General features: G+C 42.8%; 1 long non-coding RNA gene across 1 annotated transcript in view; it reads right to left on the bottom strand.

The window, feature by feature from the left end:
• Window positions 1–4,983: 4,983 nt before the first annotated feature.
• The window catches only part of LOC309615271, a 60,416-nt gene continuing 38,411 nt past the window's right edge, over window positions 4,984–26,988 (bottom strand). The window contains exon 3 of the long non-coding RNA XR_014236680.1: window positions 4,984–5,728. This is a non-coding gene — a long non-coding RNA (uncharacterized lncRNA). The remainder of the gene's footprint in view (window positions 5,729–26,988) is intronic.

Raw genomic sequence — 26,988 nt, 5'->3', positions numbered from 1 at the left:
TGATGTATCCTGAGTACTTAGCAGAGTGGCTATCTAACCTACAGTAAATGCTCAAAAATATTCGTGGAGAGAATGAATGAATGGCCTCCTTCCTTTCTTTGTCCAGTTACTGACGTAGCCCACTTCTCTGCTGCCACTTTCTCCTCACCTCACCTTCATCTCCACCCTGGACCTCCACTGACATTGTGGGTGGTCACCTCCTAGAACCCCAGAACCACCTTCTTTCCTTGATGCTCTGCCGGTACCACCCCTCTGGTTTCAGAATGAGGGAATTGTACGTGTCCCTTCACCTCCTCACCCAAGGCATGAACATCTGTAACCTTTAATTCCTCCAAGACACCAAAAATCCAAGTTCGCTGAATATAGGACTTTAAATGACAATTTGGAAGAGAATGATGCGAATGGCAATTACACACTGCATGGGGATCAACTCTAAGTCAAATGTCCAACCTCAGTCACTGATTCTAAACATTCACCGGTCATTCCTGATACACAGGAAATTTCTTTTTGCTGGGTCCTCTTAGGTTCCAACCTCCCGCCACCCCCTTTCATCCCGTCTTGGTTTGATGACTATTCCCTGCTTGCCTCTCTTGGCTGGGTTTTCTGGATCTGCTGAATTCCAACCTTTGGAACAAACCTAGGACAGCCCCCCAGTTCATCTTCCATTATTGTCCAGAGTCATTTTGTTTTCCGTTTTTGCAATCATCACCTTCCAAACCATTATGGCCCTTTGTTGTCCAGAAGTAGGACACCACTGTGGTTTTGCTTAATCAAACCTCCACTGTGTTCAAATCTCCACCCAGTGACACAAGGAACAATAGGAACTTTGAAGTTCCAACTTTGCTTTCTGATTTTTGGTTTTTGTAAGGGTCAGGTCAAATGTTTAGCCAGGGCTCCTACCCTTCTCTCTATGGGAAAAGCATTGATGGGACCCTGGAGAGACGAAGAACCCAGGAGGGATGGGGTTTAGTTTCTTTCCTTTACATGGGTGATTTTTAACCCTCGCTGAACACAAAGGATCACCTGGAGAGCTGTTAAAAATCTTGACACTCAGGCCATACCCAGGCCAATTAAATTAGAATCTTAAGGGTGGGGCCTACTTTGCAGTTAGGCTGAGAACCACACTGTTTTATATTTATAGCAACTATAAAGTGGCAATTGTCTGCTTTAGGGATGTGAGACTGAAAACCAGAGAAGTCTGCACAGCTAGTTCCTTGTGGAAGGCATCAACCCGGGGGTCCATACTCCACACTCCAGGTCCCACGCTTTTCCCATGAGAAGCAAGACCTCATCTCGTAGGGGAGTCAGACGTGGAAACAAAAAATTTCAGTATAATGTTACAGTAGAGGCATTGTAGGCACCTTGCAGTCACAGAGGGGAGACCATCTAACTTTAAGTGGCAGGTCAGGAAAGGGGCTTTTGTGAACTTTTTCCTGCTCTAGGGCAGCCTGGGGGATGTTTTGTTCTAGCCTGGTTTTACTGGGATAAGCAGATTAAGAAGCCAAGGGAGTTGAGAGCATAAGGGATGAATTAATGCAACCCCTCATCCCCCAAGGGAAAAATCCTCATCAAATTCCCATTGAGCTTGTAGCCCCTCTCCTCTCGTTAACCAGGGAGGGAATCTTCCCTGCTCCTGTTTCTGTTCTTTCAGGATGGCTCATTAGCTACCGAGCAGTTCTCCTTCCGCTGGGGTCTGCTTTGAGATGACTCCATCAGGCTTTCAACAGTGTGGTTAGGCTGGGGTCTCACGCCTGTAAATAGCCACCTGGGAATAAGGGGAGTCGGTGGGATCAGGACCTCTTTACTTTGCCAGCAGGTTGGGGAGGACGTTGCTAAGTTCTGTGGAAGACTGTGCTTTTCCGGCTGGCTTTCTTTCTTTCTTTTTTTTTTTTTGGTGGAGATGGGGGTGATGCAAAAAGAAAGAGATGGTGTGGCAGAGACAATAGGAGGTGTTCTCCAAAATCCTGTCTCATTTTTCTATGCGTTGGCACACAAAGGACTGCATTCCTCAGTCTCCACTGAAGTTAAATCAGCGTCATGGACTGCATTTTGGGGTCAATGGGATATTTAGAAATATTAGCTACTTCCAGGCCTGACTCTTAAAAATGCCCCCACCTGGCACTCCTGTTTTCTTTTCTCTTGCTACAACAACACTGTAAGTTGTATATTGAGGTAGGGGAATACGGATCCCTTGCAAAAGAACTGTACCATAGAATCTCCTAGCCTGAATGAACTTCACATATGTAAAGTTAAGGCCCTGAGATTATGAGGTTTGTCCATTGCAGCAGCAAGAGATTACCTATCCTGACTAATACACATAGACAAACTTTAACTCCTATATTCCAGCACAGATAATCCTGAAATATATTTGTACACACACAAATAGACACATAGACAACTTCACATACACAGAATCTAACTCATATACATAAGTACAGACACAAATGCACTGACATTCTATGCACACACAGAAGCACAGTTCATCCATACATACTTTCTTCAGCATGGGAGATGCACACATCAACCTGCTATGGATGGACAAACATGCACACAGAGTGATCCAATTCCTGATCAGCTGCGTTACTTGCAGCCCAAGACTTAGGTTGATTTAAACCTCCACCAATTTACTCTACCTCAAAACTCTGCCAATTCCCCCTAATTGATAAAGTCTCCATTGAGGGACTGTTCTTTCTATCTAGGGGGGAAGAGAGACCTCAGGTTATTCCTCTACAGCCCTTTCAGGTTGAAGTCTTCCTTGGAAATAAATGCCCTATGGTGCCACATCTTACTCACTGTGTGAAATGAGCCAGGCTGAGGGACAGAGGCTGTAGGATGTCCTCCGAGACAGCACAGTTAAATGGAAAAGGCTTAGTGTTTGAAGTCAGAAGACCTGGATTTGATCTCTCGCTCTGATCTTGGGTGAATCACTCAACTCTGAGTGTTAGTGTCCTCAGGTAAAAGCAAAGATAATATGATCCCTACCTCACAGCTTTATGAAGATACACTGAGGTCATTTATATGAAAGTCCACTGTTAGTATTTTAGATCAGTGAGCATAGCTTGAGTACCATGCTTGTGGACGAATACTGTGTTCCATCTCTGTGCTAGATACTGAATTACAGAGGTAAGCAGTCCTGTTCCCCCAGTTCGTGGGGCTATGAGTGTAGGGCAGAGAACTTATATATAAACCAATGGCCATACTGGAGGCCACACAAGGTACAAAGAAAGCGTAGGAAAGGGACACTGAAGTGGGAATGTTAAGGAAGGCTTCTCAGTGGAAGTGATAGTTGAGTTGTCTCTTGAGAGGTGAATAGGAGTTTGCCAAGTGGACAAAGAAAAGAAGAAACCGCAAGCAGAGAAACAGTGCTCACAAAGGCCTAGAGGCATAACCACATGACCTGCTCTGTGAGTCTCGTGGATAATTGGTCCTATTTCCTCAATTTCAGATGCATGTTTTTTATATTTTAGTATTTTAAAATTCCATATGGGTCTTGAAACTAAGGAAATACCATATAAAAGATAGATTAGCCTTAAAGATGTACAATTCCAAACATAAACATAAGATTTTTTAAAAAAGTGACTTGCACAGTGAGAAAGCAAGGAGTAGAAATCCTAATTTTTTTGGACAGCCCATTTTTACATGTTTTTGAGGCTAAATTTACAGACTTGGATGTTTCTAATTTACGCTTGTACAGTAAGTTGTTGAATAACAGCTTCTGGACCACTATCACCTAACTTAAAATTCAGGTCCACTTTTCCCATGAGCTCAAGGATTTAAGTTTCAATAGCTCTGATTCATGAGTCACTCCTGTTGGGAGTAATTGTCAAAAAAGGATATTAGGCAGTTTTCAAATAGCAGCTCAATCATGACAATTTAGTAAATAAAGATATGGTTTCACTTTGTTTTTGGCACGGGAAGTTATCTCCTCAGACCGAAATAAATGCCATTCTTTCCCATGGATTTTGACATCTCCAAGGTGTTTCTAAACCAACTGCCCTGTCAAGCATTCAAGTTCCTCTCTGTATCTGGAGCCATGGTGGGACCTGAGAGGCAGAGTCAGAAAATTCAAGGCGTAAATTAAGAAACACATCAGACAATATCACAGGGGAGCAGGGCTGGTGGTGGGGATTAAAGGGAAGGCCTTCTTTGTGTGAGTGTTATCTACAAGAAAGCCAGAAACATTTTTGAAGATTTTATTGAAATGTAAGAATAGGAAATCACTGAAAAGCTTTTAGCAACCTAAGGTTACGAATAGCATAGGTTCATTAGAACAAAAAAAAGGAATGTCTTCGAGGTCTGCATTTTGGGGGTACACTTTTTGTGTATTTTTCTGAAGGTGCAGGTATTTGTTAGGGTCCTCATAGGCTCTCTGGGGATACTGCTCCCTCTAACACTTCTTTCGCATTGGGAATCAGGTTCCTAGGCTGGGAATGCTCCTACCACATTGTGATTCCAGAAACTTATCTTTATGGAAGGAAGGGGCTGATTTCCTTCCAAACTCTCTGGTCCATAGCTGAGAAAATTGTTTTCTTGCTCCTCCCCACCCCTGAAAATTTTGTTGTGTCTCTTCTGACCAAGAGCTCAGGACAGGGTCATGTTTTTATTAGAGCTTTTGTAAAACCTATATCTGCTTTTTTAAAATGTCAAAGCCAGTTTGCCTGTGCCCTTCTTCCCATTCACATGATTCTGCTTTGCTTTTAACAATGGAGTATCACCTCCTCAAACAGGAATTGTCATTATTTCCCCTTATTCTTGACATCTTCAAGTTGTTTGGCAACCTACTTGGATTTTGTCTCACTTATGAGCAATGACATGTGCCTGAACACACCTTCTTTCTGTTTTGATGTGTGTCCTCTCTGGGGAACTTTGCTTTGTGACAGTTGTAAGAGAACTGATTTGAAAGAAGAGATACTTGACATTACCACAGAAGATTCCTGAAGGCTGGCGAGTCTGGTCTGGGCATTGACAATCATCATCTCATTGACAATCATCTTTGACTCAGGTAACTTGATTTATTTTTTGTTTGTTTTTTTCTTCAAAACTCCAAAGTAATGGGCTAGGGTAGGCACCTTCTATGTACCAGAGGATTTACAAACATAATTTCAGGCATTGCTCACAATAATAACCTTGTCATGTTGGTATAATTATAGCAACCTCATTTGATGAATGAGGAAACCAAAGGCTTGAAAAGTTGAAGATCTTATCTAACCCTCTAGTCAGAAACTCTGATTAAAGCATCCACAACTGAAGGAAGGAAATCAGCGCTGCAGTTCTGGAATGAGTACCACGAGTCAATAAATATAATTCTTATTATTTTCATTTTTAGTTTTAATGATGCCTGCTTCTCGTTTCCCTTATTGTACTAGTTGCAGTAAAAAGCTCTGCTGAAGTAATAAGAAGGACAGTAATAATATGGTTTAAAGCACAAAGAAGTTTACTTCTCTCTCATGTTAAGTCTGAGGAAAGCATTCTATTCAGTGGTACTCTTGTTCCACAAAGTCATTCAGGGATCCAGGTTCCTTCCATCTTGTGGTCCCTTCACCTCCTACAGCAGAGTCCTCAACTGTCCAGGCAAATCTGGGCCACTGTCAGGTTCCAGCCAAGCCAGAGCAGAAGAAGAGCAGGTAGGTAGACGAGGCATCCATCCCTCCAAGGCACCAGCTTGGAAATGGCATATATCACTTCCACCATAGTTGAGCTGGCCACGTCTTTAGTACTCTTACTAGTACTAAAGAAGAGAGAATTGATTTAAGGGAATAAAAAACAGTCTCCACAAAAATATCGTTATCCTCAAATTTGTATATTCCAGCAATATCTGAGTACCCACTCATTTCTTCAGAGTGGGCTATCTTTAGAATTTATTTTCCTTATGGGTTTTGCTTAGCACTGGACTGAGGTCACAGTAACTCTGTAAAGATTGGTTGCAAACGTGACTAGATGAATATAATTTAGAATTCTCCAAGTGCCTACAGTTGCTAGGGTCTGTAGTTTTCTTCTCTTAGTTCACATTCCCAGTTTAACACAAAAGGGACCAAGACTCAGGGGGGCTCTGTAACTTAGATGAGGTGGGGCAGCTAATCAGTGCACAGAGAGGTCCGCCTGAAGCTGAAGTCCAGTGGTCTCCCTGACCACCAGCAAGACTAAACAGAGGAGAATTAGTAAACAGGGCTACCTCTCACCTCTTCCTGATGGTAGACCAAGCCCCATGCTCTGGGGAGAAAGACTGGGGAAGGGGTGAGCATGCAGTCCTGGCTGTTTCTGAATCTATAGAGTCAGGGATCCCATTTCTGCCTCTTAGGGTCACAGTCATTCACCATTTTTGATGGATTGCTGCAAAGATGGGGCAGAAGTGTATTGAAATGAAAAAAATATATATTTTCACTGCTCAGACCTCCCATTGCAGAGAAAAGAGGGATCCTGGTAAGAGAGAGAGAGGAAAGCATTGGGTGTCAGCAGTCCGGGGTTCAAAGCCAGACATGCAACCTTTGGTAAGATAATGAATGTTACCAAGCCTTTGCTTCTCATCTTGAAAACAGGCATTATAACTACCTTTTGGGTGTGTTGGGAAATTAGATTATAGACATAAAATCCCTGGCAAAGAGTCTGGCTCATAGTGAACTATAAATTATAGCTGTTACGATTGTCACTACTTTACCTTTCTGCATTTTCCCAAACTTCTTCAATGAATATGAATTAGCCTATTCAGTGAATATGTTTGGTACTATAAAAAGTATGTATACACCAGAATAAAACTAAACCATGCTAGGCTAACTGCATACTCTAGCTCCTATAGGGGGCAGTGCTCTTAGAGTTGCATTACTGAAGGGAGTCTGAACTTGGCTTTCCCTCCCTCCCTCCCTTCCTCCCTCCCTTCCTTCTTTCCTTCCTTTCCTTTTCCTTCTTTTCTTCCTTATACTCACGTACTTTAAAAAATTGAGGCAGTCTGCATCATAAAAACAAGCGTGCACTGACATGGTTTACATAGAAAAGACTAGAAATATTTTAAGAGATGAGAAAGAACGGAACTAAGAACATGGGTTGAGATTCATTCACTCATCAAAACTTTCAACATTCATAAATAGTTTTATCAAATATAGAAGAAACAGGGGAGTGGAGGAGTCAGACAGTCTCTATCTCCCAAGAAGCTATTGTCTAAGGAGAGACAGAAAGTCATTAAAAAACACTTATTGCCATTTTTAATATACACAGAGTCCAACACTTGGGATTGCAACTGAGTTCTAAATGTAGCTGTTTCCTGGTAGCCAAGGCAAAAATGTGCCTAGAACACAGTGAGTTCAGTCTTTCCTTTTATCTGATAAAAGGGCACATGCAAATCCTTCCGGCAAGAAAGCTAACCTGGATTCACACACTGAGTCACTGACTCACCAGGACTCTTGGTTACTGTGTTCATGCCATTCATAAAAACCTTTAATTCAAAAGTGGTAGTTACAGCCTGTTCTGTCATCATGGGTGATGTTATGCAAACAGTGTGTGCATGGCAGGGTGTGAGGGTCACCGCACTTAACAAAAATAAGAGCAATAATGATTTCATTCTAAGCAGTCTAATTTTGCCTTTGGAGTATCTCGGTCCTCCCTCTCTGGGCTCTCTGTGTCCCTAAGTTGGTTCCCATCTCTCTCTAAGCTCCCTTTTCTCTTGGGATGCCTGATTTTCCAATTTTCCAGAGCTGCCCCTTTGCTGCCCTTGTGGGCTGCTCATCTCTTAACTATCCTGATGTTACAGCCTCAGTAACGACTCTTGGGTCCACCTAGGTAACCTGTCCCCTGTTGTCATTCTCTAGAGTTGATTCTCTGTTGGGGCTACTTTGAGAACGGAGCCGGCTCGTGAAGAGGCTTGATGCATGAGCACACGTGGGCAGGCAGGCCTCCTTTGGTTGCACCCTGTGGGTTTCTTTTCATGATCACCCACTCTTCTTAGACACCAACTGGCCTCTGACCACCATATCAAGTCAGAACTATTCCTGACATGTGCAGAAGGCTTTGCAATTTACAAAGCACTTTCACACATCTCATACATGCTAACTTGGTGAGATTATGCATATTTTTAAATACTGCTTTTTCCCAGTTAACTTTACATAGTAAGTATTTTTTCCATGTTTTTCTTGAAAACTTCATTTTTAAAGGTTTCCATTGTATATAGGCAGCCAAAAGTTCTCTATTGTTGGACAATTAGGGTGTTTCCAGTTTTATTTAGAAAGCTACATTGAGAATCTTTGTGCAGAAATCTGGGCTCCGCATCTCAGATTATTTCCCAAGGTTGGATCCCTATCAAGGGGATTTCTGAGTCAAAGATTATAAAGCATTTTAAGATTCTTGAGAAGTATTGGATCTTTGCCTCATTGGTTGTATTTTCACGTGGATTCCCTTGCAGATATTTTAACAATACCAGGAAGTGTTCTTCTAACTGGACGGTGTGAAAGGATTCATTCAGAAAGACACAGTTCAACTAACAGAGAGTCAAACACACACACATACACGCACACTCAATGCTAACAGTAATTCTTTCTTTTTGAGGAACTGGTAAAATTCCTAGTCAAGTGTGACCAAGGAAAGTACCTGATCCTGCCAGAAGCCTCTTCTTCAGCTGTTTGCCTCTGTATTGAATATTAATTCTCTTTCTGTTTAGTTTGTCTCATGTACCAGGACAGTCTGTGTTTTGATGGTTCCACCTTGGGTCAAGGATTTTATACTTTTTGCATAGGACTGTTTCTCTCTGTCTGCATAGAGTACAGACTCTCCCGCCACTGTCCTTCGCCACATCCATTCCTAACTTGCTATTGTACCCATGTGTGCAATGATGGAACATAAGAAGGCCTGTCACCTTTGGGGAGGGCTCTGCAAAATGTCTGATCCTGTTGTTTGTCTCTGTGAGTAATTACTTTCGTGGGTCCCATGACTCTGTGTGTCCTGTGACACTTTCCATTGATCCAAGTAGCCCACAGCTATGTCCTAAGCACCTATGTCCCATGAATCTCCACTCCTCCTAAATATGTCCTCTAATCCGGTCACCTAGTGGCTTGTTGTTTACCTGTTCTCACACTCATAGGGCTTTGCTGGTGTATGAACAGAGTTTTAATTCTAATTATTTGTCCAGCTTTGTTGTACAGGTAACTTCTGTATTTTCACAGTGATGTTGTATCTTTTACTCATTTTTGTGATACTGAGTACTGGGACATGGTTGGTTTTTCTGTGCACTTTCTGGCATTTATTAGCGTCACCTTTTGACCAACTGCAAGCACTGGCGCTACATGAATGTGCCCTGGATTGCAACGTCAGTAGCAGCACCGCGAGGGGAGCAGCGAGACAAAGGAGTCACTCCAAGTGATACAGATGTCAGTGCCAGCACCTCTTGCTTCAGAAAGGGGAAAAAAACACAGCATGTTAGAAACTGAGGGGAGAATTTAGCTCATATGTTTGGAATCTTTAACAAGCCAATTTGCTCCCCGAAGACAGGTCTGCAAGAAGGAAAGTCAGTCTGAGCAGAGGAAACCAATTGCAAGGAGTTACAGCTCTCGGCTCAAGTGAAATGGCCGGGGAAGAAACCTCTGGCGGAAACCAGTAAACACGAGCTTTGCAAACACCACCTCCAGCTGGTTGCTTGCTCAGGGCTGGAGCCTCCAGAGACAAGTCAGGGACAGCCCCCACCCCGAGCCGCCAAATGAATGTGCCCACTCGGAGCTGAGGGGAAAGGGTTAATTCAGCTGAGACTTTGCTGGCTTCTGTGGGGAAGCTAAAGGGAAAACCACGCAGAGGGACTCATGAGCCTTCATGAAATTTTAATTTGATTTCATGAAAAGGTAAAGACTTGTATCTGGTCTTGCTGTATTTATTAAAGCAAGGATGAGTTCTTAGGACCGGGATGGAGCTGGGTAAAACCATGACCCCAGAAATACAGCTGTGTGTGTGTGTGTGTGTGTGTGTGTGTGTGTGTGTGTGTGTGTGTGTGTGTGTGTGCACGTGCGTGTGAAAGAGAGACAGAGAGAGAGACAGCACTAAATGGAAGGTCTGAGGGTCAAACCCAGGCTCTGTTGGGGGAGGAGGGACTTCTGACTCAGGCCTCATATTCATAAAAATCCTCACATGCAGCCTTTTCTCCAAATGGCACTTAACCTTCACAGGGATTTCTCAACAGGACTGACTGAAGTCAATTTCCTCAAACTCTAAAACTCATTGGGGACTTCCCTGGTGGTGCAGTGGTTAAGAATCCACCTGCCAATGCAGGGGACACGGGTTCGAGCCCTGGTCCGGGAAGATCCCACATGCCGCGGAGCAACTAAGCCCGTGCGCCACAACTACTGAGCCTGCGCTCTAGAGCCCACGAGCCACAACTACTGAGCCCGCGTGCCGCAACTTCTGAAGACCGCGTGCCTAGAGCCCGTGCTCCACAACAAGAGAAGCCACTGCAATGAGAAGCCCGCGCACCACAACGAAGAGTAGCCCCCGCTCGCCACAACTAGAGAAAGCCCGCACGCAGCAATGAAGACCCAATGCAGCCAAAAATAAATAAAATAAAATAAATAAATTAAAAAAAATACTCATTTGGGGCCCGATGTGTACTCCACATTCGTGTTTTAAAATAAACTGTATAATTATTCTATGCAAATCATAATTATACTGCTTTGTAATTTTTTATGCTAAAAGCGTTAATTTATTCAAAGTCAACATTTAAAACAGGCCACAATTTTTGTAAGCCTGTTTTGGCAGTTTTCCATCTTTTTTGATGTAATGAGAAACTCTTAAATGGGAAGTGGCTGGGGCTGCTAAGTGACCCGCATTTGAACCAGAACCCAAATAACAACCACAACAATAATAAAAGTAACTGCTAATAATAATAATAGTGATATTTACGTTAGTGAGTCCTGTGAACCAGATACTCATCAGCTCCGTTCTAGGTGCTGTAACACATCATCCCCATATACAAATCCCTCTTTGAAGCCCACCCCATACTGAACAGGAGTGGGGGGAAGTGGACTACTTTCTAGTGTGCACAGGCATCTTTTAACTACTAGATGTGTTTTATACTTATTAAGAGTCAGCTATGTTTGTTCTCAAACCAGTTTATGTTAGTTTTCCTGGTTACCAAATATTTAATTAGCCACTAGGTAATATGATGAAATATGATGTCAAGAAACAAGTTACTATTGCTTCAAACACCAAGTTGAATGCATTGGAAAGAATTTATTGAGTGCTTACTATGAACTAGGCTCTCTGCTGAGCAGGTTTTACATGCATTATCTTCTTTTTCCATTGTAATAGCCACCCCCCAAATTAGATATTACCTTTACTCTAGTGATAGCCAAAATGAAGCTCAGAGATCTTAAGCAAGTTACTCAAGGTTACACAACTAGTAAATAATGGAACCAAAATATGAATCCAGGCTGTCAGACTCCAAAGCCCACTGCAGGGAACAGCCAATGCCCATCTGTGCCTGACGTTGCATTAGGCAGGAGGAATAGGGCTGAAAAAGACACAAGGCATGCCCTTGAGTAGCTCAGAGTCGTAGGGGACAGGAAGACAAGTAAACAGACCACGACAAAGAAGTGCACATGCATGCCATGAGGAAAGGACCTGGAACGCAATGGGAATGCCAATATGGCGTGTCTGACCCAAGCTGGGGGCGAATGAACTGGAGAAATCTTCTGGAAGGGGAAATTCTGGCTTGAGTCTTACAGCTTGAGCAGGCAGTTATCAGGCCTATGTGCTACATTATGCCCCATCACAGCATCCCGTTTTATTAGAACGTTTCCCTGGTGAAATTCTGTCCTTGCAACACAGCCTGGCCAGGTGCTTTGGGTGTCTAATGGAATGATGAAGGGGCAGGTGGGAGCAGAGGTTGGGGCTGCGCCCTCCATGCCTGTGGTCTGGATGACACTGCTGCCCCAAGGCGTCCCCAAATGCCACTGTACTTTTCTGCAAGGTAAATGGGACCCTGTCAAAACAGCTGGAAATTGCTGACCTTGTCTCGTTGGTCAGTATAAAGACAATGAGCCAAGATGCGTAGCAGTGGGTGGGTAGAGGTTCTGGGGACTCTTGCAGCCTCATTTGAAGTGAGACGTGCTAAGTCTGCCATATTTAATGGCAGGCCTGGGAGTGCAGTTGAAAGCATGGGAGCCGTACTTCCCTTGACTCTCGCTTGCCCTGTAACACTGCCTCTGGGCCTTGCTAAGTGGTAGCTCCAACCTCACCATGGACAGGGGCCAAGGGACCGGCAAAGATTCTCAGACAGCCCCTTATCTGCCAAGCCTGTAGATTTCTTTTCCTTTTTTTAACTGTTTTAAAGAAATTGGCTTTTCTTCTTGTGGGGTCCCTGAGGTTTTTGGGAGGCCATGAAAAGCTTCAGAAACTTCAAACTGCGGCGCTGATGAGAAGACAGGAGCAAGGGACAGCATCTAATGGAAACTGAAGTCATAGTAACAGCTTGGGGGCTCCCAGACCTCAATCCCCTTATTGTCAACTGCCTTTTTAAAGACGAAATCTTGATGACTGGTCAAGACAGCTAATTAGAGGTTATCCCATTACACAGCATTCCTGGATTAAAAGCTTTCTGGGGTCCCTGAGATTGTGGCAGGTACAGATGTCCATTTGATCCTTTGATTATGTTTGAGCTCAGTACCAATTCTACTGGGAATTGCCCAGAATGCCTCTCCCATTTCTCTGGGGTCTGGCAACAGCTGGGATATGGACCCAACAGTGAAGATGTTTTCTTCTCTGCCTACTGACACCTGATCAAAGTCTTAGCCCATCAATTACAAAAAAAAAAAAAAAAAAAAAAAAAGGTAAAATAAAAGCTGCAGAATCAACACTTTAAAAAAGGCTTCTTAACTTTTCAGGATGTCTAATTAATGATGTGAGTGGGCAATTTGCTGCAGCCCTCGCTGATTAATTTATCAAAAGCTGAAGGCTTTCTTGTTTGCCTCTCAGTCCAATTAGTTAAGTGTTGCATGTGACAAGCAAAGCAGTGTCTCTGGGAAAGCGCTGGCCGCTCCTCATCAAGGTCCTCCTCCCACCCAACCCAGTCCACTCCTGGGGCATCTTTCCCCTCCCTGCTCTCCTGGGTGAATTGCCCGAGGCTGGTTACTAACAATCCTGCTCATCCTGCCTTCTCTGGTTGAGTGGTCCAAGGCAGGCTGTGGCTCAGGACAAAGCCACACGCTTGTGAGCTGTCCCGGAAGGGCCACTGCCACTGCTTTCCTGCCGGCACTCCCCAGCTCACCACTTGATTAGGCTCAGTTTAGCTCTTCACAACAGATCGACGCATGTTGTTCTCTAATTAATAACAAGCAAGAGCTCACATGTGTCTGGCGTGTCATCATCTGTGAAGTGGCTTTCACACCTGTTGTGATGAAGAGTCTAGGACAGTAATTATTATAATCTCCATTTAGCAGAGGAGAAAGCTGATGCTTAGATAGGCAGATGTAAACTGTGCAGGTTCACTGCATCATTTATCTAACTGCTACAATTGTGATGCATAACATCCACCCTAAAACTCAGCATACAACAAGGAGCATTTATTGAGCTCACTTATCTATGCATTAGTTGTGAATCAGCTGATTTAGACTGGGTTTGGCTGGTGCAGTTTGGTTCTGTGCCCTGAGGCCCTCGTTCTTCTCCTGGGACAGAGGGCAGTCCTGGGTGTGTTGTTCTCATGATGATGGTAGAGACTGAAGAGCCTAGACTTGGAGCTGGCACAGTTACTTGAGTCTCATTCTGTTGGCCAAAAGGAGTCATATGGCTGAACCAACGTCAAGGATTTGGAAAATATACTCTATTCCCTGTAGTGAGAAGTACTGCCAAGTCGCATGGCAAGAGGTATTTACATCAAGGAGGGGTGAAGAATTGTAGTTTTGGGGCTCATGGCAGGCTGTCCCCAAATATGCCACAACGGCATAAAGATTATTTTGAATTAAAGTTACTGATACTTACAAAATGGCCAGTGCAAGTGCAAGACGTATACCCTGACCCTTTTCTCCTGTCTCCTTGAAAGCAGGAAATAAACCCTTCATGTGAAAGGCACACACCCTGCATCTGGAGGTTGAAGGACACCCTTATTACCAGAAATAGGAAATTTGGCCCAAGAAGCCTGTATAAAAACATCTTGTTACTTCTTAATTTCCTACCCCAAGACCAAACTGTTTAGATTCTTCACTAATTAAGCAATCAAAACTTTTGTTTCTTTGTCCTGTTAATCCCTCACAAATTTATTGTTTCTTTATCTAAAAACTATAAAAGCTTCCTGCTTTGGCCACTTCTTAGGTCCTATTTCTTTGAGACCTCCCAGTGCATGAATTAAAATTTGTTTCTTTTTCTCCTGTTAATCTGTCTTGTGTCAATTATTAGTCCAGCCAGAAGAACTCAGTGCCCAGTAGTGCAATCTACTATAGAACCAAAAATCTGGCCAGGGTTTTACTCCAAATCCTCACCTCTTTCATGGCGCAAATATTTTGGGAGCACCTACAGTGTGTAAGACACTTTTTAAAAAATGGGGACTGAGTGAGATAGACAAAATCTCTGCTGTTACAGGATTTAATTTCTAGTAAAAAGAAAGAAAAGTAGCTAAACAAGGGGGAAAAAAATCAGCTCATGATATAGACAATGTGGACCAAGAGCTGGAAAACTTCTGTGAAGGACCAGAGAGTAACTATTTTAAGTTTTCTGGGCCATCCAGTCTCTGTTACAATTACTCATCTCATAGTTGCAGCATGAAAGCAAGGACTGAAAAGATGTTGCTGCTTTTCAATAAAAATTTATTTACAAAGAGAGCTGGGGGCAAGATTTGGCCTTTGGGCTGAAGTTTGCCAAACCATGATGTACAGAATGAAAACAGCTATGGGATGGAGTGATTAGGAGTGGTTATTTTAGATTGGTGGGGTCAGAGTGGCTCTTTGTGGGGCTATGAAGTTCAGACTGAGGCCTAAATAATAAGTCAATCAGGTGAAAGTCATGTGTAAGGAGGGCCAGCACAAAGGCCCCAAGGTGAGAAAGACCTGACATGTGTGCAGAACCAACAGAAATTCAGTGTGGTTGGAGCTAGTGGGAGACAGAGAAAGCAAGTGAAGATGATATCCAGGTTAATAAATTTGGGTTTTATTTTAAGTGTACTGAGAAATATAAAAGAAAAAATTTGCACTGAGTGTGTGTTAAAAATAACAAGACAGATTTTATTTGTGCTATTGCAGTAAGGGAGAGAGACTTTACTACAGGACTGAACTCAACTCCAAATACAGCAGCGATTACTAGGGATCTATAGCCAAGGACCAGAGTGTGGAAGTCAATGGCTCGAAAACTACTAAGGAGAATTTGATTAGACATCAGGGGTAGGGGGTTCTTGCTAAACAGACTTAACAGGATTCTTGCTAAAGGCAGGTAGAGAACTTAGATATCATGGGTGAGGAATGAGAAATTTGATCGTATATCAAGGTTTGGGAGAATTCTTGCTAAACTGACTCAGAATGATTCTTTGCACCACCACCAGGTAGGCGCCTCCTGCTCTTATTTTCCCTCCTACTGTCGTTAATGGCTCAGCAGTGCCCTGCAACCAAATCTTCTAAGGAAATCTAAGTTATCACTGAGAAGCAAACAAAACAAGTTCATTCCATCTTGGCAACAATCAGAAAAATCAGATGGAATAAAATCCTTGGGAAAGAAAAATGTCTTTTGCCAAAACTACAGCCCACTCAGGAACTTTAAGTTCCAAGCTTCCAACTCAGCTGAAAGCTTTTCCATTTCTAGTTCTTGTCAGAGTTGGCAAATGGCAATATAGTGAGTGAGGGAAACGTCCCTTATTATTAGACTTTCTGAGCCTTTTTTGCTCTTGCAAAACACTATTTTGAACGACCCTCAAATGATTCAGAAGTGAAGAGACTCCACTGGCTTAGCGATACTGCCAATGCTTCATGCAACATGCACCATGGATTTTTCCTCCTCTTGAAGGAGACATCTTCCCGTCTTTCCTGCCTTGGAATAAAATGCAATTTATGGATTTCAGGGTGTCTTTCTTGTTTCACAGATTATGGCAGTTCTGCGGAATCTCAAGTGCACAGAGGTCACCACTAGGTTGCAAGCCTCAAATTTCCAGCTAGATTTATCACATGCATGGAAAACTACTCAAGTCTCCAGTGCACCCTGTGAACCCTCTTGTGCCTAATGCTTCTAAGAACAAAATCCATACTCTGTAGCATCACATTAATGAGCCATCAGGATCTGACCCTGACTTTCCACCAGCTGTGCTTTCTTACCACTCTCCACAGTTAGAGATATACTGCCCTCTGACCCTACGGACATACTCCTTACCATAACCCATGTTGACCCACTGTTCGATTCCTTGGCTTCTAACTAACTTCCTCTCATTCCTCCCGATTCAGCAAAGGCATTTGTCCTTCTTTTGGTTCTTTGCACAAGCCAAACTCATTCTCAACTTTGGGTCATTACACTAGCTGTTCCCACGGCTTGGAATGCTCTTCTCTCGTGTTTGCACTTGGCTGACTCCTTCTTGTCACAAAGATTTTAGCATGAATGTTTCTTTCTCCGAGAGCCCTTTCCTAGGATTGTTGCCAATCATTGTCCGTGTTGTGCACTGCACAATTTCAGGGGGCACTGTTCCCATGACAGTTCATGCTAATGGTATGTCTTCGGGTTGTACAGGCACAGTCAGCACAGCCATGCTGGATGGCCCTTGTCTCCTCTGACGTGCACTCTAATAACCTTCCAACCCAATTCCAGTCATTTTATATTTTTTCACCCCTTTAAACATTTTTTCGCCGTACCTACCATTATCCAAAATCATTTCATTTAATTATTTATTTACTTCTTTACTGTCTACCTGCTCCTATGAGACTGTAAGCTGCATAAAAGCATAGCTTGTGACTTTCCGGTTCATGCTGTGGCCCCAGTGCCTAGAAGAATGCCTGGGAGACCCTAACTGCTCAGTAAATGTGTCTTAACTCCAAAGAGCAAAATGTAAAGAGGCATCCGAAAAGACAGCAACCAGGAAATGAAAAGTCACAATAGACCTGCACAGAAACTCTCTCTCTCTCCTCTTTGTCTTTTGGTTTCCCTATTTGTCAAGTTAATATCTGCAGTTGTCTGCAGATAAGTTTCTCAGCTTTGTAGTCCTCTTGTTAGATGATGATGACTCCTTCCATATTTCCAGGTCCAGCCACAAGTATGGAAACACTCAGATCTCTCTTGATCCTGATCCCACATTTCAGAATAAGGAATGTGATTATTTCAGTTTGAGCCAAGTGTCCATCACTGGTCCCATCAGGTCTGGTCAGGAGAGTGAGGCCATGTGATTAAACATGGCTGCCAGTGAGAGGTAGTCCTGGGAATTTCCCAGAGAAGAGGAACCTTCATGATCCAGTTAGACTCCAACAATTTCTGATCCAAGGTGGCAGCAGAGCCTCAGGTTCAGGTAAGAGCTGATGAGTCCAAATGCTCAGTAGAAGAGGTCATGGGATAAGGGTCCAGATTCAGGTAGCTTTTGGTAATCAGCAGTGTGATGCTGTACACGCGTTTAAATTTATTTTCCTTATCTGAGAAACAAAGGCACTGGATTCAATTATTCCTATGCTCCTTTCCAACTCTGCCATTTCATGTCTTGCAACCTGCTAATCACCCAGGTTAACCTGCTCTCCCACTGAGTTAACCTTCCTTCAACTCCATTCTCTAACCCTGATCTACCTAGTCCCACTGGCAACAGCAGTGTATCAGGGAAAACAACTTCCACACTGCCAGCCAGCGGCCAGAAAATGCTGAGAAGTATCAGAATTAGGGACACAAAATCATGTTAAGATCCACAAAAAAGAGGTTGTTGTACTCTGGGACATGATAAAGACCTCAAAGGAAGACCAATAAAAGGTGTTCAGACCTCTAGACCCAAATAAAGTGAATGTGCTTGAGGGAAAAAAGAAAAAATTATAAGAAAAGGTAAAAGCTGAGAAAATGATCAAGATGCTCAAATGGAGATTATCACAACGTTCCCGGATGGAGATACTTGGCAAAGGGACAGCTGTAATCCATTCTCCCAAGTTAATGAGGGTCAAAGCCTTCAGACAATGTGTTCTAAATCCTCCAAACATCCCCAACCATTACCCCATTAGTGCCTTTGTGCATGTGAGTGTGCTTGGAGACGTCTTTTCAGCTGAAGGATCATGACAAACAGAGAGCTCTGTGCAGCTTGAAGATCTGAGGGGGCTCAAGTGCTTAAGTGGTTCTGGCTGCAATCAGCAACTGCAGAGATGCCTGGGATCAGACACAAACTTAATTGAACAGTGGAGAATAGACAGAGAATGGAGAAGAGGCACAAAATAGGAGACCTAAAGAAATACTGATGCTTTGATGAAAATAATGATGCATTTTTTGCTCACGAAGGGCAGGGGCTATATCGTGTGTGCTTCATTGTTTATTTATTTTTTTGTCGCTAATAGCAGTTGTTATGATGCCAGGCTCAAGGGATGCATGACTATATGTCTGTGAAAGGAATGTCTGTGTTGGAATAGTGGTACTTAACGTGCCCACAGAAGATTCTCAGCTCTGCAGAGCTTTCCTTTGTAACTTTTTGTTTTCGGGGGCGGGGTTGGCTGATGTTCCTCTTGAGCCAACCTGGGATTCTCTAGGGTTCCCTCACATGGAGAAAAATTCTATTCGTGTGTGCTCTTAAAGTCTCACTATCTGGGATAACGCCGATGAAGCTTCTTTTAACAATACTGACCTTGGAAACTTTCTCAATTCTTCTTGGAAATGGTGTAATAGATGTTGATCATCTTCAGAATAAAGTCCAAATATCTTAGCATGGAAACCCACGGTCATCACACTCTGGCCTTTGGAAAACTCCTCCATCTCAGCTCATGGCACTTTTCAGTTTTACGCCTTGAAATTCCCTGAACTTGCCATTCTTCTTCTAGCTTCTGAACCTTGCTCATTCTATTTCCCCCTTTCCAAGGATGCTCCATCTCCTCCCTCACCAGCCCCATGGGGCTAATTCCTTTAGGATTCAGCTCATATGCATGTCCCTCTCTGTCCCCTCATTAACTCTTCATTTATACCTCATCACAGTACTCATCATTCTATGCTATGATTCACCGTTTCCTTTTCTTCCAATCTGTATTAGAGGCCACTTGAGGACTGGACTACTATTTCATTTATTACTATCCCTTCAGTTCATATGACCATGCCTTATATATTCTAGGTATTCAATAAGTTGTTTGTTGAATGAATAAATGAATGAATGAGGTGATGGGTTAGAAATCAATCTAGGAAGATGGTATAAGAACTTTTTTATGTTAAGGACCCCACACTCTTAATTTCTTCATTGGTGGACTCTGCTGAATCACTATGATTGAAGCCACACTCTAGATCTCTGAAATCCATAGCTATTATCAGAGCTTATCTAGGGAAAGAATCAGAATCAACTTGAAAGCACCATGTGGAAGCATCTTAGAGAGGCTACAGGGAAGCCTCATGAGCAAATGGAGATGATTTTGCCATGGCTTCCTTCTTGACCCTGGACTCAGGCTACAAGATTGATGATACTGAGAAAGCATTCAAAATAAATGAAAGAAGTAGCCGATCTTGTACCTCCTGTCAGTACTTGCCATTCATAATATAAAGTCAAAAACTTCACACACTGCAACTCTTGTCATTTTGGGGAGGGTCCTATCCCAGCCCACAGGAAAGTCATTTTCTCCTACAGTTTGAAGTCTAAGTCAAGCATTGGATATCCCAGGTCTCACAGCTAGTTACGGAAGAGGTGGAAATGGTGAGCGTGTGGATGAATAGATGGAGGGACAGAAGGATGAAGGATGGACAGATGCAGGTATGAACGCATGTATGGATAGATGGGAGAAAGAGTAAGAGCGGGGAGGGCAGGAGAGCAGAAGGGACACTGAGCTAGAAGACAACTGACTGAACTTAGTATTTCATTATATATTGGGGACAAAGGAGGCAGAAAAATTAAATAATAATGAACAGCATTCAGCCTAGGAGACTAGAGAATGGTGATAAAAACTAGGGAGAAGGGTCAAACTGCTTTAAAAACACTTCTATGCATAGGAATAGATGAGAAGTGACTTTCTCGTCCCCAAACTGAGGGATTTATTTTGATTGTAGACATAAGAGAAGGTTTCATCGGAGAAGGTTACCTTTCCTTTGCTCCAATAAGACCTTCAAATTTGCTTTCCATGATATTTTACCCTACACAAAGGGCAAAAGGACTGAATTCAGACTGTATGTGCACATGGGTGTATGAGTACATAACCTGAAAATGTCTCAGGAGTTCAGGAAAACAAGAGATTCTTGTATTTCACTTATTAAAGCTTTCTGATTACTAGACCATGGTCATATAGGGTTGCAGATATGAGTGTGAAAAGTGGGTAAAATTAACAAGGAAAACGCTTTTACATTCAACAATTAGTAGCTATTGTTACGGATATAAACAGTAATATAAATAAAACATTTCAAGAGAACAGCGAAGGAAGTTATTAATTTTGACCTTGGAGGAAGCCAGAGAGGAATCTGAAGGACAAGCTTCACTCATTCTGTCATCCTCCTCCTCCATCACTTACATTTGGCAGGACTCCAACTCTGACTAAGAAATGTCTTGGAATCTGGGCTGTGAGTGTGAAAATTATGAGGTCATATAGCACTTGTATTCATCAGAATTCACACTCATACCCATGGGGAATATATTCATCTTTGCCAAACTCCAAAGAGAGTAGCTTAAGGTCGTGTTAGTATTAAGCATAAATTGGTGGCTGAAATAGTGCCAAGAGGAAAATTATCTGTAACAAGAGCCATTTGTCAAGTAAGGTGGCCCAGAGTACAGAGAAGCAGGTGGGCCCTATGGCCAGTGCTTGCAGGATCTAGCAGGTGGTCTCTTTGTGCAGGCTGCTGGCTCCCACTTCCTGAGTCACCACAACATATAGGATGGGGATATTTGTGAGTCCCTCCAGAGCATTCCCATTGTCAGCTCATCGGCCGCCAAGCCCAGCAAGCTGCACAAATTTATCTACCAAGGGTGAGGGAAGGCATCGTTTGTCCTTCTTCTGCCCTTGTTTTCTGGGGGAAATGGAGATGAAAAAGAGCGACAACAGCCCTTTTCATAGAAATGAAGAGTATTAGCTTATGTTCTGGGACTGACATTAACAGTTATGAGGCAAAATTGTCTTCAACCCAGGAAAATGATGGAATCTTAATTAGTACTTTGAAATTCAGACTCAAGACACAGGGAAAGGTTTGGAATCAGGAGTAAGGTTTCCATAGACAGAGAAAAGAGAGTGGAGGAGAGCTTGCCTGGGGAAGAAAAACCAAAGGACGCAAAAAGTACAAGACCACTCTTCAGGGTGCTTGGGGAAGGGATGCTGTCAGGAAAACACTGCCTGGTTATGGAATTCTGAAGAATTATGGTGCAGGGGATGGAACTTTAGATTTGGAGTGAGAGCAGCACTGGGTACAAGTCCCAGCCAGGCCACTCACGAACAGGATGGCGGAGGTGGGGTGACTTATTTAACCCCTGAGCCTCAATATCTTCATCTGTAAAAGATGTCCCCTTTGTGATGCCTAAATACAACATTCGGTCCATACTAGGTTCCCACTGACCAGTCAGCATGGGGAAGGGAACCCCCCATGGGGGGGTGTGGGGGGTGGACAGTCTCCCCATAGGGAGACTTCCAGCAGAGGCTCGGTTAATTCAGAGCTGAGTTTTAGGGAGATAGCAGTGACAGCCTTGAAGCTCTGGAGAAAGACTGCAGTTTGCAATTGTCTGCTTGTCTCCTGAAACCCCTTCACCCAGGCTGTCCGGTGCCTCTGTGAGCTGACTCACCCCTCACCTCTCTGGAGCCCCTGAGACTGAGTCTTCCAGGAAAAAAGGCAGCCCTTCTGTCTCAAGATTTGGTTTTTTCCCGCCAACAGATGGGCAAGCTCACTGCCTGGGGTCTTTAAACAATGTGCTGTCAGCTGTTAGGCGTTTTCCACAGTGCCTTTTTTTTCCCTCTCCCATCTCTGATAGGTAACCTCAGACCTTCTAAGAGTCGGGTCAGGAATTTCACTGTGACAAGCCCCTCTGAGGCCTGTCTGAATGCACACTCGGGAATAATCAGAGGAATTGGTTGGACTAAGAGGCCCCCAAATCTGAGAAAGTCCTAGAGAGCAAGAACTCCCCTGCGTTTTACATCCCCGTGGCCTTTGCCCTGCAGTTGAGGAGAAACGTCCAGAGTGGAGGTCCCCCCAGCCGTCTTGAGATTTGAGACGCTCTCCACCTGCACTAACCACGCTGGCCTTTTGTTATATTGGCATCTTGGCTGAACATGTGATAAGTGCCAGGCATGGGCTGGGCTCTGGAGCCTTGGAGGTGGAAGAAGGTGGAAGGTTGTTCTTTCATCTCCAGGTTTAGACTTCTATTAAAGAGACAGTCACACAGACACATGTGAGCACAGCATGGCATTTTTCAGTGAATGGTAAGACTACCCACCTGGATTCCCAAACCAGAAATCTGGTTGTCATCTCTGATACCTTCCTGGATGGAGGGGTGGCCAACTGCCCATGACATACCCCCTGGGAAGGGGCAGTCCATGTGGAAGGTACGAGATGCTACCTCCTACCCCCTTTGTTGATGTGGCTATAAGATTGAGTGTTTTTTTAAAATGTTCTCAAGGGATGTTTATTTGCACATGAAAGATCACTCACAGATTACCCTGGTTTTAAAATTTAACATTGAGTTTATTAAATTTTAAAACAAAGTTGGGTTCTTTCTCAAGCTTTTAAGTTCAGTTTATGAGTCTTATTTTGTTTGTAAAAGTCTAGCAAAAATTAACAATCACATATAAGGAGACCTTGGTTAATACCTAAGCTTGTTTATAAAGATTTTCAACTGTGTTTATAATTTTGATACATTCTATTTTCAGTACTTTAATTGTCTGATTAACAAACAAAATTTCCCAAGTACTCAAGACTTATAAATCTAATAGATACATTAAACTCATAAACATGGTGATGCTTTTTTTTTTTAAATTTATTTATTTATTTTTGGCTGCATTGGGTCTTTGTTGCTACGCGCGGGCTTTCTCTAGTTGCGGCGAGTGGTGGCTACTTTTTATTCCAGAGCACAGGCTCTAGAGCGTGTGGGTTTAAGTAGTTGCGGCACGTGGGCTCAGTAGTTGTGGCTCGTGGGCTCTAGAGCACAGGGTCAGTAGTTGTGGCGAACGGGCTTCGTTGCTCTGCGGCATGTGGGATCTTCCCGGACCAGGGCTCAAACCTGTGCCCCCTGCATTGGCAGGCGGATTCTTAACCACTGAGCTACCAGGGAAGTCCCATGGTGATTCTTATGATAATCAGAAATGCTCAAGCATTATACATAAATCTAGTAAAAATTCAACTTAAAACAGCAAGTCTAAATCAATTCCTAAATGAGTCATTTTAATTGTGATCACAAAGTTTAACTGCTATCCCAATAGACCAAACACTCTTAAAGACAAAAATTTCTATATGAATCATACATTGCTTTTAGAATAATACAGGCACACCTTATTTTCTTGCACTTTGCAGATACCGCATTTTTTTTACAAATTGAAGGTTTGTGTCAACCCTCTGTCAAGCAAGTCTATCGTCACCATTTTTTCAATAGTATTGGCTCACTTCATGTCTCTGTGTCACATCTGGGTAATCCTCACAATATTTCAAACTTTTTCATTATTATTATATTTGTCATGGTGATCTGTGATCAGTGATTTTGATGTTACTATTGCAAAAAAATTATGACTTGCTGAAGGCTCAGATGATGGTTAACATTCTTTAACATAAAATATTTTTAAATTAAGGTATGTACATTTTTTAGATATAATGCTATTGTACACTTAATAGACTACAGTATAGTGTAAACATAACTTTTATATGCACTGGGAAAGCAAAAAATCTGTGTGATGCACTTTATTGTGATATTCACCTTATTTTGGTAGTCTGGAACCAAACCTTCAATATCACTGAGGTCTGCCTGTAATCAGTTAATAAAAACTATACATAATTATTTTATTTTTTTGTAAAAATGTATACTAACAATTACATAAGTGTATACACTAACATGTTAACAACTAATAACTCTGGGTGGTGGCATTTTGGCTGAATTTTATTTTCTTATTCAAACCTTTCTTCATTTTCAAATGAATATGTGGCTCTCTTTTTTCTTTTTTTTTACAATCCAAGGAAAGACATAATTAAAAAAAAAAAACAACCACTTTGTTTCTGTTCTGGGATAGAGTCTGTGCTGGGATCCCATCTTATAGAGTGGTCCCTGGATACCTAGCCCCCGCTGTGTAGCCTTCCTCATGGGCCATCTGGAGCCTGGACCCATTTAATCACTGCAGCAGGCCTCACGGGACTTGCATTTCATGAATCCATTTGTGCAAAGACACTTCCGACATCAGGCTTTGAAATTTATTATTATTATTTTTTAACAAAGAGAGGAAGTCTATACCTAAAGCCATCCTCCACAGTCTGAGCCTTTGGGACCATCACACAAATTTAAGTTTAACTGAAGAAAAGCATAGATCAGAAGCTGTTCTCTCCAAGCCTGGTGGACAAGCTCACTATGACTAAGGAACTGATTGCCTGACTAAGTAACTGTCTGACGAGCTGAAGGACCCATGAATAAATGAATAAGTACATGGACACAGTGAATTAGTGACTGGCTTTGAAAGTCTGAATAAATTAGTGAATGGATGAGTAAAAATAACTAATTGCTTAATGACTGATTGATTGACAGAAGCAAGGACTAACTGGATGAGTGAATGAGTGAGTAGGAATCAAAGACTTCCTGAGACTGACCGTGGGTGAATGAATTAATTGGTTGAATGGATGATGAGTAAACGATTGACAACACTGACTGACTAAATTGTCCACTGAAGACCGAGTAAATGAATAAGTGAATGAGAGAATGAATGACTGAGAGTGAACTCAAGGCTTGGCTGACTTACTGACTGTGCTTATCTGAATTAGTTGACTGACTGAATAATGGTTGTCTAAAACAACAAAACGATTGACTACAATAAATGGGACACTGAATGCATGAATGAATGAATGAGTTTGAAGGAGAGGGCCTCACAGGAACTCTTTTGTCCTTGAAGTTGCCATTCCTCCATCCCAGCACTGCGGCTTCCACCCAGCGGTATATGGCCCCTTCCCTCCACATTCCCAAATACCTTAGATTTATTGATGTAGTTACTCAGGACCTCCTGGTTGCCTTCCCAAGCGCTCGCTTTTCGTTTCATTTTGCGGATGAAACTTGATACCTGACTTGTGGTCTCTTCTTACTCTTAGGATTTGTCAATCAATCTTGATTTTTTGGCTTGCTCCCCAGGGGATCTAAGAACACTGAGTCACACCTGAGTCTTGGGTCTTTGCTTCTGGGCACCTTGGGAAGGATCCAGGTCCTGGGGATGCAAATCTTTCCCAGGGTTCTTCCCAGCCTCTGGAGGAAGCCATTCAAACTCCAGGTCTTAAGGTCTTTATCTGTTGGGTGAGAGGTTCTACTGCACCTGGAGCTCTGCTGGGAGGCCCGGAGCTCGTCCACCTCAGTGCAGGGGCCTGATGACCTGATGCATGGCTATTCTCAGGCCCTGGGACGTGGGGAATGGTGTGCACTTGCAAGCTTCCTGGGGCACATTCTGTTGAGAAATTCCAGTGTTTGCCTGCTCATCCTTTTATTGTTGACCCTTGTGAGTTTGCCTTTATTTCTCTGGCTTACCTGAAGCAGACTGACCCTTGAAAGAATTTTCATTGAAATAAACTCCTCCTTGGATCTGGGAACGAAGCCTCCCACCCCTCCTCTCCTGCCTGCTCAGAGCTGCCTCCATGGACAGAGAGATTTTGCTAAAGGAGGCTCTATGTGTTATCAAAGGATTCATTAACTGGGAGCTCACTGTTTGGCTCTTGTTCATCAGCTTCGGATCACACAGCGGATCTGTTGTCTATTTACATTTATTAAAGGAACATTTCAGAAGAGTATTCATTCTTAAAGGGAAGCTCAGAGGTTACCCTTGAATTTCAGAGTGAAGATCTGCCAAAATCCATGGCCAAGAGGCTGAAAATAGACATGGTGTTTATTTGTCTGCAGCCTCTTTGGGTGTGTTATTAGCTGTGGGCACGAAATTAGAACATCACCTGTAGTGCCAGGCTGCAATGAAGGTGGGACTGACATGACCACGGAGACAGGGCCCGATGATCGTGTGAGAAATCATCTTGCTTGGTTCAAAGCTAATAAACAAAAAGACATTCTAATTAGATGTCAACTTTTACGTCAGGATTTGTAGAGTGGGCTTAACGTCTCAAGGATGTTTACATGTGTGAATACTCACATTGACCTGGGAGAAGGGCAGGAAGATTTAAACCAAGTTCATCGTCTGTCTGTCTAGGGTGACTTCCTGATTTCTGACCCTCCAATTTCCATAATCTGTTGAATTCTAATTATACATATATTTATTCACCCTATACAGTGTCTGGTGCATGATTGGTGTTTGATAAATATTTGTTGATGGTATCAATAAATGGCTAAATGTCAAACTCAATTCATCTTTTAAGGCTTAGTTCAAATTCTATATCACTGTGTAATCATTCCTTGAATTTGCTTACAACATGACACAAAAGGAAAATCAAGAGCCGTGGAGATAGGCCAACTTGGTTTCACTCCCCAGTTCTTTTACTAATTAGTTGTGTGTTTAACTTTTCTCAGCCTGTTTCTTCTTCATCATTATCTCTGTCATCATGATCACCATCATCACAATAACGAATACTCCTGAGTGCTTACCATGTGCCAGTTAAGCACATGCCATGCATCTTCTTTTTAATCCCCACAAAACTCCACTCTGTAAGTTCTAGTATCTTCCATGTACAGATAAAGAAATCGATGTACATGGAAGATCAGCAGTAGTAGTAGCTACCTCTTTACTATTTGCCAGGCACTGTGCTAAGCATTTTAAAATCCGT

The sequence above is a fragment of the Balaenoptera borealis genome, assembly GCF_965194805.1.
Source record: "Balaenoptera borealis genome assembly, chromosome: 17".
In the NCBI taxonomy this organism is placed as follows: Eukaryota; Metazoa; Chordata; class Mammalia; order Artiodactyla; family Balaenopteridae; genus Balaenoptera; species Balaenoptera borealis.
Note: the sequence above shows the minus strand (reverse complement) of the source record. Positions and strands in the feature narration are given on the sequence as shown.